This window comes from Cornus florida, unplaced genomic scaffold, assembly GCF_030987335.1.
Source record: "Cornus florida cultivar Cherokee Brave unplaced genomic scaffold, ASM3098733v1 CherokeeBrave_3.0.0_Hap2_Chr09, whole genome shotgun sequence".
In the NCBI taxonomy this organism is placed as follows: domain Eukaryota; kingdom Viridiplantae; phylum Streptophyta; class Magnoliopsida; order Cornales; family Cornaceae; genus Cornus; species Cornus florida.
In genome coordinates this window covers 48,365,588-48,381,505 of record NW_026775579.1, presented here as the reverse complement: position 1 = coordinate 48,381,505, position 15,918 = coordinate 48,365,588, and positions in this window count along the sequence as shown.

The following is a 15,918-nucleotide window of genomic DNA, read 5'->3' as shown; positions in this document are numbered from 1 at the left end:
TAAAAGTGAAGATCAGAAATGTGCCACGGGCTGTTCGAGATCAAGGACCATGGACTTCAAATCTAGCAAACAACTGATTATTGATGGCAAACAATTATTCCACTGTCTTAAATGTATGTTGATCAAACCTTCTTTGGTAATTGAAAAATAATAATGATTCTTTAAAGTTGATTGAGACGATCATGTTACACTCTAAAAAATTATTTTTATTAAATTAAAAATCGCTTCTAATATATTATTATTTTCTTAAGTTATGGGCTACTACCTAGCAGAATGCTTAAATCTATTATGTTCATTGCATACACTACCCAACTTTTTGGTAGCATTTTTTATGATATACCAAAAGCAAAAATGATGTTGAGTGCCAAGTAATGCACACAACAATTGCAGACTCTTGGTCAGTAAAAATCACTTTAGATTATTTACCATTTATTATTTTCATTCATGTTGATATTACCTAAAAGAAAAGACTAATTTGTTTCATCAAATAAGAGTGCACCCCAAAACAACACAGTTTGTGTGAGGACCAGTGTCCTTTTTTCTTTTTCTTTGCATTTATTTTAATTTATTTTATTTCTTTTTCATTTTCTGGTCGCGTGCCCAGACGGGGTCAAGTGTTCGGGAATAGTTCCCGACACTTCATTTGTTCCATTGGGGCGTATTTCATCATCCATAGCATTTGTGGGGCATTCCATACACATGTAAGCATTTATTTTGCAATTGGGGCCATTAGTGTGATTTTGGAGACTTTGTGGGGCCACTTTGACTTTTGAGACCTTTGTTAGATATTTTATATATAGATACATGTATATGTTTGAGGGGATATCAGATTTTTCATCTTCTCTTTTCCCCTTTTCGTTTATTTCTTGTATCTCTCTTTCCTCTCTTGCTCCATCTTCTTCTTTCACCCCATTTCTTCATTTTTTATCATCTTCTATTGCTCTTTTGGTGTGGCCATAGAAGGGAAAAAGGTTGGGAACACCAAGGCCAACAAAACTTTTTGTTTTGTTTTGGATTTGGAGCTACTTCATCTTAGATTTTCTAGATTTGTTATCCTAGAAGTGAGGTAGGGTGTGTAATATAACTTTAAACTAGTAATTTCTCTATGTTTGGGGGTATGGTGTGTGTTGTGCATGTGTTGTATGAGTTATGAGTGTTTTTTATTTATAATTATTAATGACCTGCCTTGAAATGTGGTTTGAAAGCATGCCATTGATTAACTTAGTAAGTTGGTTAATTTCTTATGTTATATATATATATATATATATATATATATATATATATATATATATATATGCCTTTATACACTATACTTGTTAAGATTCAATATGTGAGGTATATTCATTTTGTAATTCTATGTAAAGTCTTATGAGTATTACTTGAAAATATGATTTTGTAGTCAATATATTGTTAGTATGTCATTATGGATGAAATGCTAGCATGATTATAACTTTACTTACTTTGACAATTTACAAATGCATTTTGATGTCATTATATTGAAATTCACCCCATGATAGTATTGGAGACTATAGGGCATGAATTGTATGACCATTGAATTTTAGTTTGCTTGTGAAGTGCATTACTTTACTTATATGTATATGATACATCGTGAGATTGGTTGATGATATATGGGAGACACTTGGTGTGATGTTTCCATTTTTCCCCATTTTTCTTTTTCCAGGAATTTTGTCATTTCAAGGGCATTTTCGTCATTTGCCGTTTTTCGTACCGAACACCGTGGGGTATATCGAGAGTGTCTGAGAGTTGGTAGGGGCATTTCATTGAGTTCAAGACTCTTTGAAATGCAAGATTTGTCATTTTGCATTTTTTCAGTCTTTCGAGCCGGACGGTCCCGTGTGGGACCCGTTATCAGAATTGTCGTGTACAGAGGTTATGGTTGGGTCCATTTGCATTCTATGCATTTTACTTAATATGTTATATGAGGTTATGGATTATTAAATGTGTGTATACATAAAATTGTGATTGAAATTAATGTTAAAAAGAAAAGAAAAATGTTTTGGTGGGGCCCACCCTATCCTCCCCCTTTTAAATGGTCAAGAGACCATTATTGGTCTCAAATCTCTCTCTATCTCACGCCTTCTCTCTATTTCTCTTTTCCCATTTTTGTTTTCTCTTTTATTCTAGTTTCAAATCTTGATTTCTCTCAAACCGTTGGGAGATTTTTGATGTTGTTTGCGGCAAATTAAAGAGCAAGCCGAGATCTACGTTTTAATCGGAGCCAATCTCTATTTGGCCACCAAATTGGGGATCTTAAAATCCTAGGGTTTGAGGTGATTTGGGGCTTTTCTTCAAATTAGAGGTAGAGGTCCATAATCTATGATTTCTTAGGCCTTAGTGAGTCTATTCCTTCATAAATTATGATTTAGCATGTTACATTTGTGTTGATTTCTTTCCCTAAAATGAACTATGTGTTATATATGAGTTGGATGCTATGTATATTAGATGATTTATGTGAGAAAGCATGTTTATGTAAAATTTCCATGCCTAGTATATATGAATTGTTGAAATTAAAGTAGGGAAGCATGTTGAATTTGTAGAATGTGAAATGCTTTACATGACATGGTATTGGAAAGCATGAGACATCCATGCATAACATTGGGTTTGAGATTGGGAAAGTTCGATTTAAATGAAAAGCAAATGATTTTAAGAAAAAGGTTTTGTGAAAGGTTTGCAAAAACCCGGACCCCAAGAAGGCGCCTAGCGGTCCGTGTTGTTAATGTAATCTAAAAGGAAGTTGAGCTATCTAGGCCCAGACGACGCCATGGAGGTGCCATGTGGTCGGGGATTGCTAGCCCACTCTTTCCTCGTGACGCCATAGAGGTGCTATGGGTCGGGTTACATTAACGGTTTTGGAACGAAGAAATGGATTTGGTTTTTTTTGGGAAATTGGGGAGAGACACGTCATGACATTACATTTCATTGCACGGCATGATTTAATCATGACTTGGGATGTTGACTTTGTGTTTTGTTTACCTGGTATAGTATGACCCTCCCTTCTTGACCAGTATTTTGGACCCCTTATAAAACTGTGATCTTGAAGTATTTTGGGACTCCAAACTGACTATTGTGTCATGTATTGACGTAGATAAGACGATGTTGACCATAGTTAACCTCGGGTTCAGGTAGGATCCAGTTAACGGTTCGGATCTTCGGGTTCGGGTCGTTACACTTGGGACCTTTGTTACTTTGAGAATGCGAGGGCTTGGCGCTCGCGGGTGAGCTCGGGTTCCTCAATTTATAGTGGCCACTGGATTAGTTACCTGCGGGCTAGTATCCCAAAACAACTATTTTACCGGTGCATGCAGTATGTATGATCGAGGGTGTGGGTGTGTCCAAGTTATCCCTATTATGTGATTTCAAGTTTTATTTTTCAAGTTGACATCTATGTATAGTTGTAACTTAGCTCATTTTGGTTTTATTACATTTCCTTGTATTTGCTTATACTTGAAATGAATTGTCATATTTATTAAATTGTTAGTTCTAAGTTATGCCTTCTAGAATTTCCCTTGAAGTAGACATTATGATGTATATCCTATGCTTGTATAGCATATGCTATATTTAAGAGGCCAAATAAACCTAGTTTACTTTTATAATGTATTTCTTACGGAGTAATTTAAATTACTTACCCTCGTTGATTTCACATTTTTCAGGAACCTAGTTTACTTTTATAATGCATTTCCTACAGAGTAATTTAAATTACTTACCCTCGCTGATTTCACATTTTTCAGGAAAGGATTTCCTCTATTTGGATGCACTTCTATCATAACTTGGATGTGCTTTGTTGCTATTTTTGAACTCTTTTTAGATAATGGTTACATGCAACGTGTTAAGTATATTTTAATGTAATATTATTTTGGATATGATGTACTTGGGATCATGTATATTTTCTAGAATGGAAATGGTTTGAAAACTCATCTTCATCTTCATCTTCATCTTTTGGAGTTACCGAATGATTTTCACTTCTTCCTTCCTTCTTGTAAACTTGGACAAGTGATGTAATGAGGCCATGAGGCCATTTTAGTGTCAATGTATGTTTTTCATCAATAATTGCACACCTTATATGTATTTTCATTCACATTTTGGCTCGCCATGTCCATGCCATGTATTCTTGACTTAGGGATGATTTTGGACCACTTTGAAAAACTTTCATGTGCCTTAGAATGGAGAAATTATATTTTCAGGATTTTTCACCAAATGGCTCAAGCCATTTCAAAATGGAACGAGCCATTTTTTTCCAAACTTTAGATTTGCTCACTACCTAAAATTGGATTGAGCCATTTTAAAATGGTTCGAGCCAATTTTTTTTTTAAACTTTAGTGTAGATATTCTAGATTGATTTGACCATAACTCATTCACTATAAATCCTATCTAGGTCATTCTTGAGCCCAAATTGAAGGGTTTTGAGCTAGTTTTTCAATGGTACATACATCATCCTCCATATTTAATATGAAATGACCATTTTACCTTTAGTTTCTACATTTATGACTGTTTTGACCTTAGCGCACTTCAGTATTTGTCTCTCGGGTTCTCGAGTAGGGTTTGGATCTACTTGGTTAATACCGGATCATGGGATTCGAGGCGTTACAATTTGATAATGATGATTAACCTTTACAATAAAAATAAATGGCATACCGTACCTATTTGTTCCACATGTTGGATTAAAACAAACATCTAAAAAAAAAGAAAAATGATAGACCATCATTGATCTAGTATCCCCTATAAAAAATTAGTCATCCTGCCATCTAAATCAACTTGAATGGAATAATAGAACTGTTGATGGCTGGTCTACTGGCTTTTAAAAAAATTCAAAACTACTTGCACATCTATATTTAAATTTTTTTTTTTTTTTTTGAATACTCAAAAAAATTCTTGCATATTTGGAAGTAAAACCAATGTTACAATATCCACCAGCTTCAAAGCTAAAAAGTTCATCATTAAATTTTTTTTAGGCCCGATTCACGCATATTAGGTAACATTTGACCATGGCATTTTTTTACCTTTTCATGGGATGACAGTTAATGTTTTCACTTAAAGTTACAAGACAATGAGTATGCTTTAAAGACAACAGATCTATTTTCTTTCTTAGTAACTGACATCAATGCTTTACAACATATTTTTGTTTTAGCAAATTATTTTTTATCCCTTCAATAACATTGTATGTTGCTTTTGAAAAATCTTGAAGTGAACAATAAAAATGATAACCAATGTCTTCTCTTGTCTTTTTAGATGTACGAGAAAAACTTTTTTTGAACACTAAATCCTAATTTAAACGTATATCCATTACAAAAATTAAAGGCCTCATCCAAGGATTTGAACTCCAAGTCAACATAAAGAACAATGCTATAATTTTATCAGTTTCAGTTATTTCTTCTTTTGGTTGATCATAAATGAAGTTATATCTGTTACGTTAAAATGGAATAAATTGTAACAATATATATTTTCAATTAATAACCCAAACACAAGTGTAATATATTTTAAATAGAAACTCAAACAATTAATAGTGAACAATATAATATAACAACACACACACACACACACACACACACACACACACACACACATATATATATATAAAAGGTAAAAGAAAGCTCTGGCCTGGGATATGGTGAGGTACGTGTTCGACATGTCTTAAAGTTGCTATTTCCTCCCTACGTACAGGTGGTGATGGTTATAACAACTCCAAGATACAACCTAATCGCTCACAACCATTGACTCATCTATCAACATGTTAATAAGAAGTATTCAACCAAGTTATCGATTAGTTGCCCAAAACAAACTACTTAAAAGTATTATAATAATGGTAGAAAATCGTAAAGATGAAAAATAAAAGAGAATAATTTTGATATGTTGTGTGTCTTTCTCTGAAATACTGGACTCTTATTTATAGACTATGAGTCCAACAATACTAAATAGAGTGTGAGAAATATATGCTAAAATATTGACAAAAAATTGTAACAAATTGCAACGTTAAAAGTCACAAAAATTGCAACTAAATATGATTCCAAATGAACCATTCAAAGATGTTTTGAAAATCTTTATATTATATTAACAATCCCCCACAAGATTTCTGAACATCTTAAAATTATATATATTTATATCTATATATATGTATATATATAAATAAAAACTGGGAAACCTATATACCGTGTAATAGGTGTATGTATTTTCTGGGTTTGAATCTATACTTAGTGTTAATAGTTTCTATTTGGAGGTCTAGAGTGAACTATGTCTTGAACTTGGACCTTTTAACCAAACTTCAACAGATTACACACATAATATTGATGATTGACTTGGTTTTGTGGGTTAACTCTATTAATGGCCATGCGCCCGTATATTGATTTTCATGAGAGTTATAAGAGAATAGCCCAATTCTCACGTTTGCAGCCTCACAACAACTCTTACTTAGGTGAGTCCTCCAAGTGTACATGTGACCTATACCTCGCAGAAATGATTACCTAGGGCTCATTCAGGGGTAATACCCTTCATAATGTCACATTACTTAGCACTAATGCGATAAGAATGAGCAGAAGAGTGTCTCCTCAAGATAGTGCTAAAATGAGTCACGCAATGTGGATTGTTTCTACCCGTTAAACCTCTCTTCATGGGATCTCCAATCATAAAGGTTGGGTTACCTCCATAGGTGACTCCCTTATGGGCTTAAACCCGTCTTCCTTGACAAGTCTAGGACTGTATTCCTAGATAAACCCTTGGTTAACTGATCAACGATATTCTTTTCAGATTTAACATAATTAAATAAAATAATGTTTTTATGTAATAAGCTCCTTACAAATTTATATCTCACTTGTATATGTCTATTCATCTTTTTATTTGTATGAGATTCTTTTACAAGGTCTATAACAGCTTTACAATCACAATGATATATCTAACAATATAACAACTGGTAATCCCTTATCTACTATTGATATATCTAACAATAAGCTCTTAATTCAATCAGCTTCACTACAAGTTATGTCCAATACTATAAGCTTGGACTTCATGGTATTTCTAGATATTAAAGTTTGTTTTTTTGAACTCCAAAATATTGCACCTCTACCTAGAAGAAATGCATAACCACTAGACTTTATGTCTATATTATCAGTTATCCAATTTGTATCGTTATATCCTTCAACTACATTAGAAAGTCCTTGATAGAATAATGATTTCTCTATAGTTTCCATAAAAATTAAAAAAACTTTCTCTAATGCATCCTAATGATCCTTACTAGGGTTATGTACATACTAAGTCTCCCAACAACATATGCAATATCTGACCTAGTTTTATTTGCAATATACAATAACGATCCAATCAATTGTGAGTACTTTAGTTGAGAAATGGGCTCTCCATTATTTTTCTTTAGGTGTATACTAGGATCATAAGGAGTCAACCCTAGCTTGTTATTAAAGTAGTTAAACTTTCTCAACATTCTCTCAATTATACTCGATTGATCTAAAGTGATACCCTTTGATGATCTTTTTAATTTCATTCCTAATATCGCATTTGTTTCTCGTACGTCTTTCATATCGAAATTTCTAGACATATATGATTTAATATCCTTCACTACACTCATATTTGTTCCAAATATCAAGATATCATCCATATATAAACACAATATAATAAGATCTTCATTGTTTCCTTTATAGTAAACACATTTGTCAGACTCATTTATCTTAAATCCGTAATCTAATATTACTTTATCAAACTTCTCATGCCATTGTTTAAGATCGTACAAGGACTTAGTCAACTTACGTACTTTATGTTCTTGTCCCTCCCCTATAAATCCCTCAGGTTGCTCCATGTAAATTTCATCATATAAGTCTCCATTAAAAAATGCAGTTTTTACATCAATTTGATGAATCACTAGGTTATGAATAGATGTTAGGGTACTATATCCTAATTGTTGTGATACTAGAGGCAGACGAATAAGTGTCAAAGTAATTTAAACATTTCTTTTGTGTGACTCCTTTAGCAACTAGCCTTGCCTTGCATTATCTATACTCCCATCTAGTTTTAAGTTCCTTTAAAGACCCACTTGTACCCTATAGCTTTATTTCCTGGAGGTAAATCCGTTAAAACCCAAGTATTATTTTGAATTATTGATTCAAACTTACTATTAATAGCCTCTTTCCAAAAAGGAGCATCTATAAAAGTTATAGCTTCTGTATAAGTAATATGTAATGACTCGATCATTTTCCCTTCCTTTCCTTTTCTCTGATTTTCACGGATATTTTTTTTCCGTTGTTCTTTTCCTTTCTGAGTTCAGTTTCTCGTCACTTAGTGTCGTCTCGAGTGCTCTGGAATGATTTCCGAGACTCTTTTCTTTGGATTGACAACTTCCTTTGAAGACCGCGTCATTTCCACATTTTCATTTTTTCGACACTATTCACTTTTCGTCTTTTTCCCTATTTTGTCTTTTCCCTGTTTGTCACTTTTTGGCACAACTTCACTTTTTGTGCTCGAAGTTGGTTTTTGACTTCACGTATCTTCATTCTAAGTGATTTTAACGAAATACGTATCTTTACTTTTGCAGAAAAGTAGTCTTGTTGCTCTCGGTGCCCATAGGGGCATGGATGCATAGTTCTTCAGAAACATTTCCTTTTCTTGGAGTGTTTTTTATAAATATATTTTGAAGATATTTTATTTCAGGGGTTTTTAAGAATATATTTTTGGAATATATTTTTATTCTGGGTCATTATTGCAGTTTTCACTTTTTGGAGTGGTTATTGTGCAATTAATGAAAGTTATTACTAAATGCCTTGTTTTGAGCCTGGATTTTTGTACGGGATTTATTTCCACTTTTTTTCGAGTTGTGTATTCTTAGAATTTTCTTCTGGTTGTTTTTCTCTAGTTTCAGGGTTTCTGGCACCAGTTGCCGCCAAACTTGTTCGGGGCATATCTTTTTGCTCGGAACTCGGTTTTCGACGCTGTTTCTTCCATTATTCATATTTTCTCATTTTAGTTCTTTTTTATTCACGGAATTTTTCCATTTAAGCACGTCTACATGAATTCCACTTTTTCAGACCCGGCGGGGCCCATTCGGGACACTTTTAGGGTGTTTCTATAAATAGGAGGTCTTAAGAGAAAAAGTCAGATTTTTTTTTCTCTCTCTCTCTCCTCTCTCTTAGCCGGCAGCCAAGGGGTTGCCACCCTTTTCTCTTCTTTTCCGACCACTTCCCTTTAGTAAAAAGTTATAGTGCCTTAGTGTTTTATGCTCGCCTCGACTACACGCATCTTTCCCCCTTATTAGAGTTCATTTTTGACTATTTTTTGAGTTCAGGTTTGAAGCTAAGTTTGGATTTTGGTATGTCCTCTTTGGAGTTTAATGTTCACCTTGTTGTCCCCGACAAAACCTAGATGTTTCGTCAGATTCGGAGCCATTTTATTTTGGTGGGGATTTGAGATTTCATCTCAAATGGAGGTAGGGGATGTTTTAGGATTTTATATGTATTGTATTGAGTGTTTTCCATGATTATACAACTTGTTTACATGCCTTGTATCAAATCTAGAAAATTAGTAATATTTAATACTTTGTAAAAGATTAAATTTACAAGGATGTATATATGATAAATTATGCTTTAATATGTTTGTTAACATATATTAAATTAGAATTATTTGAATAAGAATTGCACTTTTTATTTAATAATTATCTTTTGTGAAAGTTTAATTTTCATAGATGTACCTTGCATGAAATTAACTTTTAAATTAAGTCTTGACATGTTCTTTAACATACTTTAATTTGAGAGCATTTGGATAAGTATGAAAATTTAGAGATTTTAATTAAAATGATTAATTAAAATCTATTTTAAAGGTTCTATTGACTTAATTGTGTTTTAACTTGATATTTGTGATGACTAGGACTTGTATACTAGCATATGTTAATTTAGGACCATTTGATATTGTTTTAGAATTTAGGGATTTGATTATTATGATTTAATTAAATTTCATTTTTATTGTTCAAATGGCCTAAACAAGTTTTTGAATTAATATATGTAATGATCAAGCTATGTTTTATAACATGTATTAATTAGGGACCATTTGGTTGAGATTTGAAACTTAGAAAAATTAATTAGTTTACTTGATTAATTTTCGTTTCTATTGCATTATTGATTTAAATCATGTGTTTGACATTAGTATTATATTTGAAGCATGATTTTAGACTTGTATTAAGTCCTTCAGTTCATGTTTTCAAAATTAAATTATATTGTTATAGCGTGTAACGAATCGCACATTGAAGATTCGACAAATGATGTTATTATAGCGTGTAATGAATCGCACTCTGAAGATTCGACATTGTTATCCTATAGTAGTTGTGAATTTAGAGCATGTATTGTGTGGTTTCAACCTACTTGTGCATGAAGGTAGTTTCGTGTACTATATAATACGTATATAAGTTGTTAACTTATTTATTTTGGAGTCATTTGGGACATTGGTACTATGATATGGCTAGAGTTTGGCTCTAGTGCGGGAGGTATGAGTTCTCTCCGTTGAGATAATGTGCAGTAGGGTGGTCTTCCCAGCGGGTTAATGCCCGAAATAACCATTTAGGTCTTGGTACTCCGAGATTTGATGTCCAAGTATTCCACTACTTGATTTCGCATTCAATTCCAAGTTGACAACCAATGTTTAATTGTGATTTATAGTTTTGGTTATTAGCGATTTAATGTTGTTAAGTACATTTATGCATTATGATTTTGAATGAATCATAGCATGTTTTTAATGTTGTTAAGTACATTCCTGTTTTATAATTTTTAATGAATCATTGTAAACTTTGATGTTGTTAAGTACATTATGTTGTATTGTTCAAATATAGCTTAGGAATGATCCTATAAATTCATTTGGAACATAGATGTTAGGTGGCATGACTCACTTTTTTCGTTTTCGTATTTTAGATTTCAAGTCGATAACCTTGAGAATCTATATCTTGTTACTTTATATAGCATGCTTCTATGTGGTTTGAATTCCATGGATGATGTGATTTATGCTAGAAATGATCTAGGGTAGCTTAGGATGTTCCCTGAGTCTCACCCTTAACATAAACATTAGGTGGCATTAGCCCTTTAACATGTATCACCTTAAGGTGATAAAATTGTAAAATGCTAGGTCGATGCATGCTCATTTCCTACGAGTAGCTTTATGTTACTCACCCACGTAGTTGGGACATTTTTTAGGTACAAGAATTAAGGTTGAGATCCTCATTATGCTTGGGCGATTAGTGGACTTGAAGGTTCCATTCTTATAAAGGTTGGCTTGAAATGCCGCTTGTAGCCTATTGTGTCAAATGTGTATATTTGATTCCAAACTTGTAATGTGTGCTTAAGCACACTTTTTGATTCTCATTTTATATATGTATGATTTGAGGCCGAAGGCCACAAACTTTAAAGTTTAAGTGTATGTATTTAAATTTCAAGTTTTGTCTTTGAAATGTATTTTTTTCTAACTTTGAGGATTGGCATATAATTTAAAGTAAATGTTATGTAATGAGGCCATGGGACATTGTAATACATTTTAATATGTAAAGTACATTTGTTGGCATGCTTACATAGTTTTAAAGTTTGTTTTTGAACCATTTCATAATGGGGTTTGAGGCTTGGGTGAAGTCTTATAAATTCTAATGCATAACAAGAGTTTTTGCACTCTTTAGAGTCATTTCGGTCGTCCAAAATACTAGTTCAGTCGACCGATGGCTTTAGGAAACTTCATTGCACAGTAAAACACTCATTCCAGTAGCCATTTTCACCGTTTGGGCCCAGTTCGGTCGACCGGTGCCTTATTTCGGAAACTTCAGGAAATTTTTTGCCCAGTTCGGTTGTCCGAAACTCTATTTTGGTCTACCGAAATAGCCCTCATTCAGCTGCTTCTTCAGTTTTGTTTCAGCACTATTGTTCCGACTTCAAACGGTCATAACTTCTTCATTTCTAATCCAAATGGGGTGATTCTTGAGCCTAAACTCAAGGATTTTGAGTTAGATTTCCAACGGTACCAATGCCATTCTCAGATTAAAAACACAGTGGGAGTTATTCATATTTTAGTGAGGTAAGATCAGTTTTCGCTTAAACCGGGAAAGGGCAATTTTATGGGATTCTTGGCCAAAGTTCTTAAAATCTCTTGGAATGTTGTGAAATGACTAGATTATGTTGTATTCACCTTTTTTGACTTATTTAGAGTCAAGTTTCCCTCTTTATTTGTGAATTGACCATTTTGCCCCTTGGTTAGTAGATTTTGCCCATTCTGGCCTTTGTTTCTACTTTTGCTTTATTTGAGTTCCGTGACTTCATGGAAGGTCACATTGGTGTCTTGGGGATGATTTTTATCTCTATAGACTTTGGTTTTATCTTTTGCTTCGACATTTCAGATCCGTTATCAGATCAACTTTCAGTTCATCACTGACGCACCGGGTTAAAAAACTTGGGCCATCACATAATAGGATCAAGTTCTACTAACAGTGTTAGGAAGCTGTCTCTAAAATTCTTTTCTAATTTAGGTCTTTTACTTCTTCTTAGTTCTTAAGGTTTAAGTTCTTCTCGAGTGGAGGTAATTAATAAAGGACAATATGAAGAAGTTGATGGTCTATCAACCACTTGATTTTGAATTCTTGATTTAAAAGGAAATATATCTTCAAAAAATGTGGCGTCTTTAGATTCTATTATTGTATTGTTGGATATTTCATTTGTTTCAGAGTACACTACTAAAAACCTGTTAGCACTACTATTTTGCGCATAACCCAAAAGGATAGTATCTATAGTTTTAGATCTAATTTTATTCCTTTTAGGTTCAGGAATTGCCAGTTTTGCTAGACACCCCCACAGTTTTAAGATTTTGAGGTTAGGTGATCTTCCTTTCCATTTTTCATATGGAGTCTTTTCATCGTCACTTTCAGTTACTCTATTTAGTATAAAGCATGCAGTTAGCATTGTTTCCCCCCACAAATTCTCGGGTATGCCAGAACTAATCAACATTGAGTTCACCATATTTAACAAGGTTCTATTTTTTCGTTCAGCTACTCCATTTGATTGAGATGAATAAGGTGGAGTAACTTCATGTATGATTATGCTTTCCTCACAAAAATTATTAAGTTCTCATATACCATTCACCACCTTTATCGGATCTAAATCTTTTAATTTTCTTTTTTAATTGATTCACCACTTTTGTTTTGTAAACTTTAAATTTATCACATACCTTATCAAACACACATAACAATATATCGAGTAGTCATCTATAAATGTCACCAAATACTTATTTTATCCTTTAATGGGTAGTCGATTTGAGTCACACACATCACCATGTACGAGTTTTAAGAGATGTGTATTTTTTCCTTCTATAGACTTAAAATGTTTCCTAGGTTGCTTGGTTTGTACACATACTCGTACTTTTGTTTGAAATCAACATAGGACTTGTGTACTAAATTGAGATCCATCATTCTTTTAATTTTCTTTAAATTCACATGTCCTAATCACTTATGTCATACACTACAAGATTCAATAAAAAAACATGAGAAGTACTTTTATTGACTTCCAAAATTACATTCAATTTGAACAATCCTTCACTAATATATCATTTCCCAATAAATACATTATTTTTGTAACAACAACCTTGTTAGACTCAAAAACAACTTTATATCCTCGTTGTACTAAGAATGACCTACTAATTATATTTCTCCTCACTTCAGGAACATGTCGCCCTTCCTTTAAAGTTAAAATCTTTCCGGATGCCATCTTTAATTCCACATTTCCAATACCGTGTACTTGTGTGACTGTATTATTTCCTAAAGTTACACTTCCTCTACTTGTGTTCTGATAAGATTTAAAGCAAGTACGATTAAAACAAACATGCACACTAGCACCGGAGTCTAACCACTAATCATCATTATGATAAGTAAAGTTAATATCTACAGACTTAAGATACCTTATGGAGTGTTCAGATGAGTTTTCTTGGTCCATCAATATGTTAACTTGATCTCTTGGAACTCTTTTGTTCAAATTGGTCTTGGGCTTGTATGGCTCAGTCTTTTTGAAGTAGTAATCTCTCGTTACATGGTTGGTCCTCCCACAAACAAAGCATAGTTTGTCACATTTGCCTTTAGGATTTTTGGTTTTGCTATTATTACTACTATCGTGGCGGAAGTTTTGATTGGTACGATGATTGGTTTTGTTATTATTTTTGAAATTCCTCCCTTTAGGTTGGTAACAACCTCTATTATTGGAATGATTGGAATTTGTTGCATTTTCAACTAGGTTCACCTTAGTTGACTTATCACTTTGGTTGATTCTTGACATATGGCTTTCTTCAATTCTGATGGAGTTAATAACTTGGGTTTATGTCAACTTTCCTTGCTTATGTCTAAGGGATCTAGAAAAATTAAGCCAACTAGAGGGAAGTTTCTTAATTAGATATGACACTTTGAAATCTTTACTAAATTTGGTGCCATTTTTCTCTACTTTTCTCAAATGGACTTGGAATATATGTGATCACCTACAGTCATATTATCTACCATTTTGTAATTATTACAATTAGACAGCACAAATCGTTTTATGCCAACATCGTCAATCCCATACTCAGCTTCTAAAGTTCCATAATTCCTTAGCACTAGAGGTATTATGGTAGATATTGTGATACCCCTTGATTCTAGAGTCATGGGTGATCAAGTCCGAGCACAGATCCGAGGGATACCAAACAATCAAGTATATAAACAAGCATTTGATTACAAAAAAAAAAACTAAAAATAAATAAAATAGTAGAAAAAGAAAACTAAATAATAAATCCTCCAAATGAAATATCCAAAGCCTTTAATATCCTTACAACTCGGGAATCCATCTAGTGGACCCCTAATAATAATCCCGACTGAAACAATTGAAAATAAATAATCCGAAACTGAAACATAAAGGGAATCCTACATAGAATTAGAAGTGTGATGTAGATTGTCTTTACTCAGCACGAACAAGATCTATGTCTGAAACTGACGAACACCTGAAAAATAATAGTGGGTTAGGCCCACGAACAAGTTCTTTCTACGACAACCCAAACAAAGACCGGAGAAACTACATATCTATAGCTAACCCATGCAATAACTATATAGTCCATACTACATGTGCATATTAAAAGAACCTCACTAGACTATAGGGTTGCCTCAACCTGAATAATAGGTAACATGTGAAACGCATATATAGTAGGTATGAGTACCTAGACCTACCAGGGCACACAACCACACTATATCTAGCTACATATCCCTGGCAATATACGTACCCTATCCACTGATCTTGAGACTCAAGCTCATATCATAGCATATGTCTATATATACATTTATAATATATATTATATTCAATTTAAAGTAATCCACTATGTATCATCTAACTTATTCATTTGACTTGACACAAATATAAGTAGGACTTAACATTTTAGTTAATTCGTTCCCTTATAAAATAGGTAGAACTTAACTGATAAGTTAATCCATCCCTAGAGTGCCACCATCCCATACTGGTGCACTATATCTACACAATCCCATAGTTGATGTAACAATTAAAGAAGTACATCAATTAATCCATAAATAAACATAATAATATAATATCATATCATGTTATCACAAAATAGAAATAACTTATAATTTATTTAAGCTTCCTACATCACATATCCTACACAAATTAAATCTTAAACATGTTGATATTTTACTATACAGTCAAGTAAGCATTCTCCAAATATAACTCATGCTACATATTTAATCTTAATTATTAGCACAAACTAAAGATTAAATACATTCATTCCTCAAAGAATCAAATAGCATGCATTATTATATTTAAGTTTGTTTTAGAATTTATTTAAACTCCTATCCAGTCCTTATTTGATGTTTAGGATCCCTCAAATTCAATTAAAATTTATTCAATGTTGTTTACGAAACTTTTCTAGGTA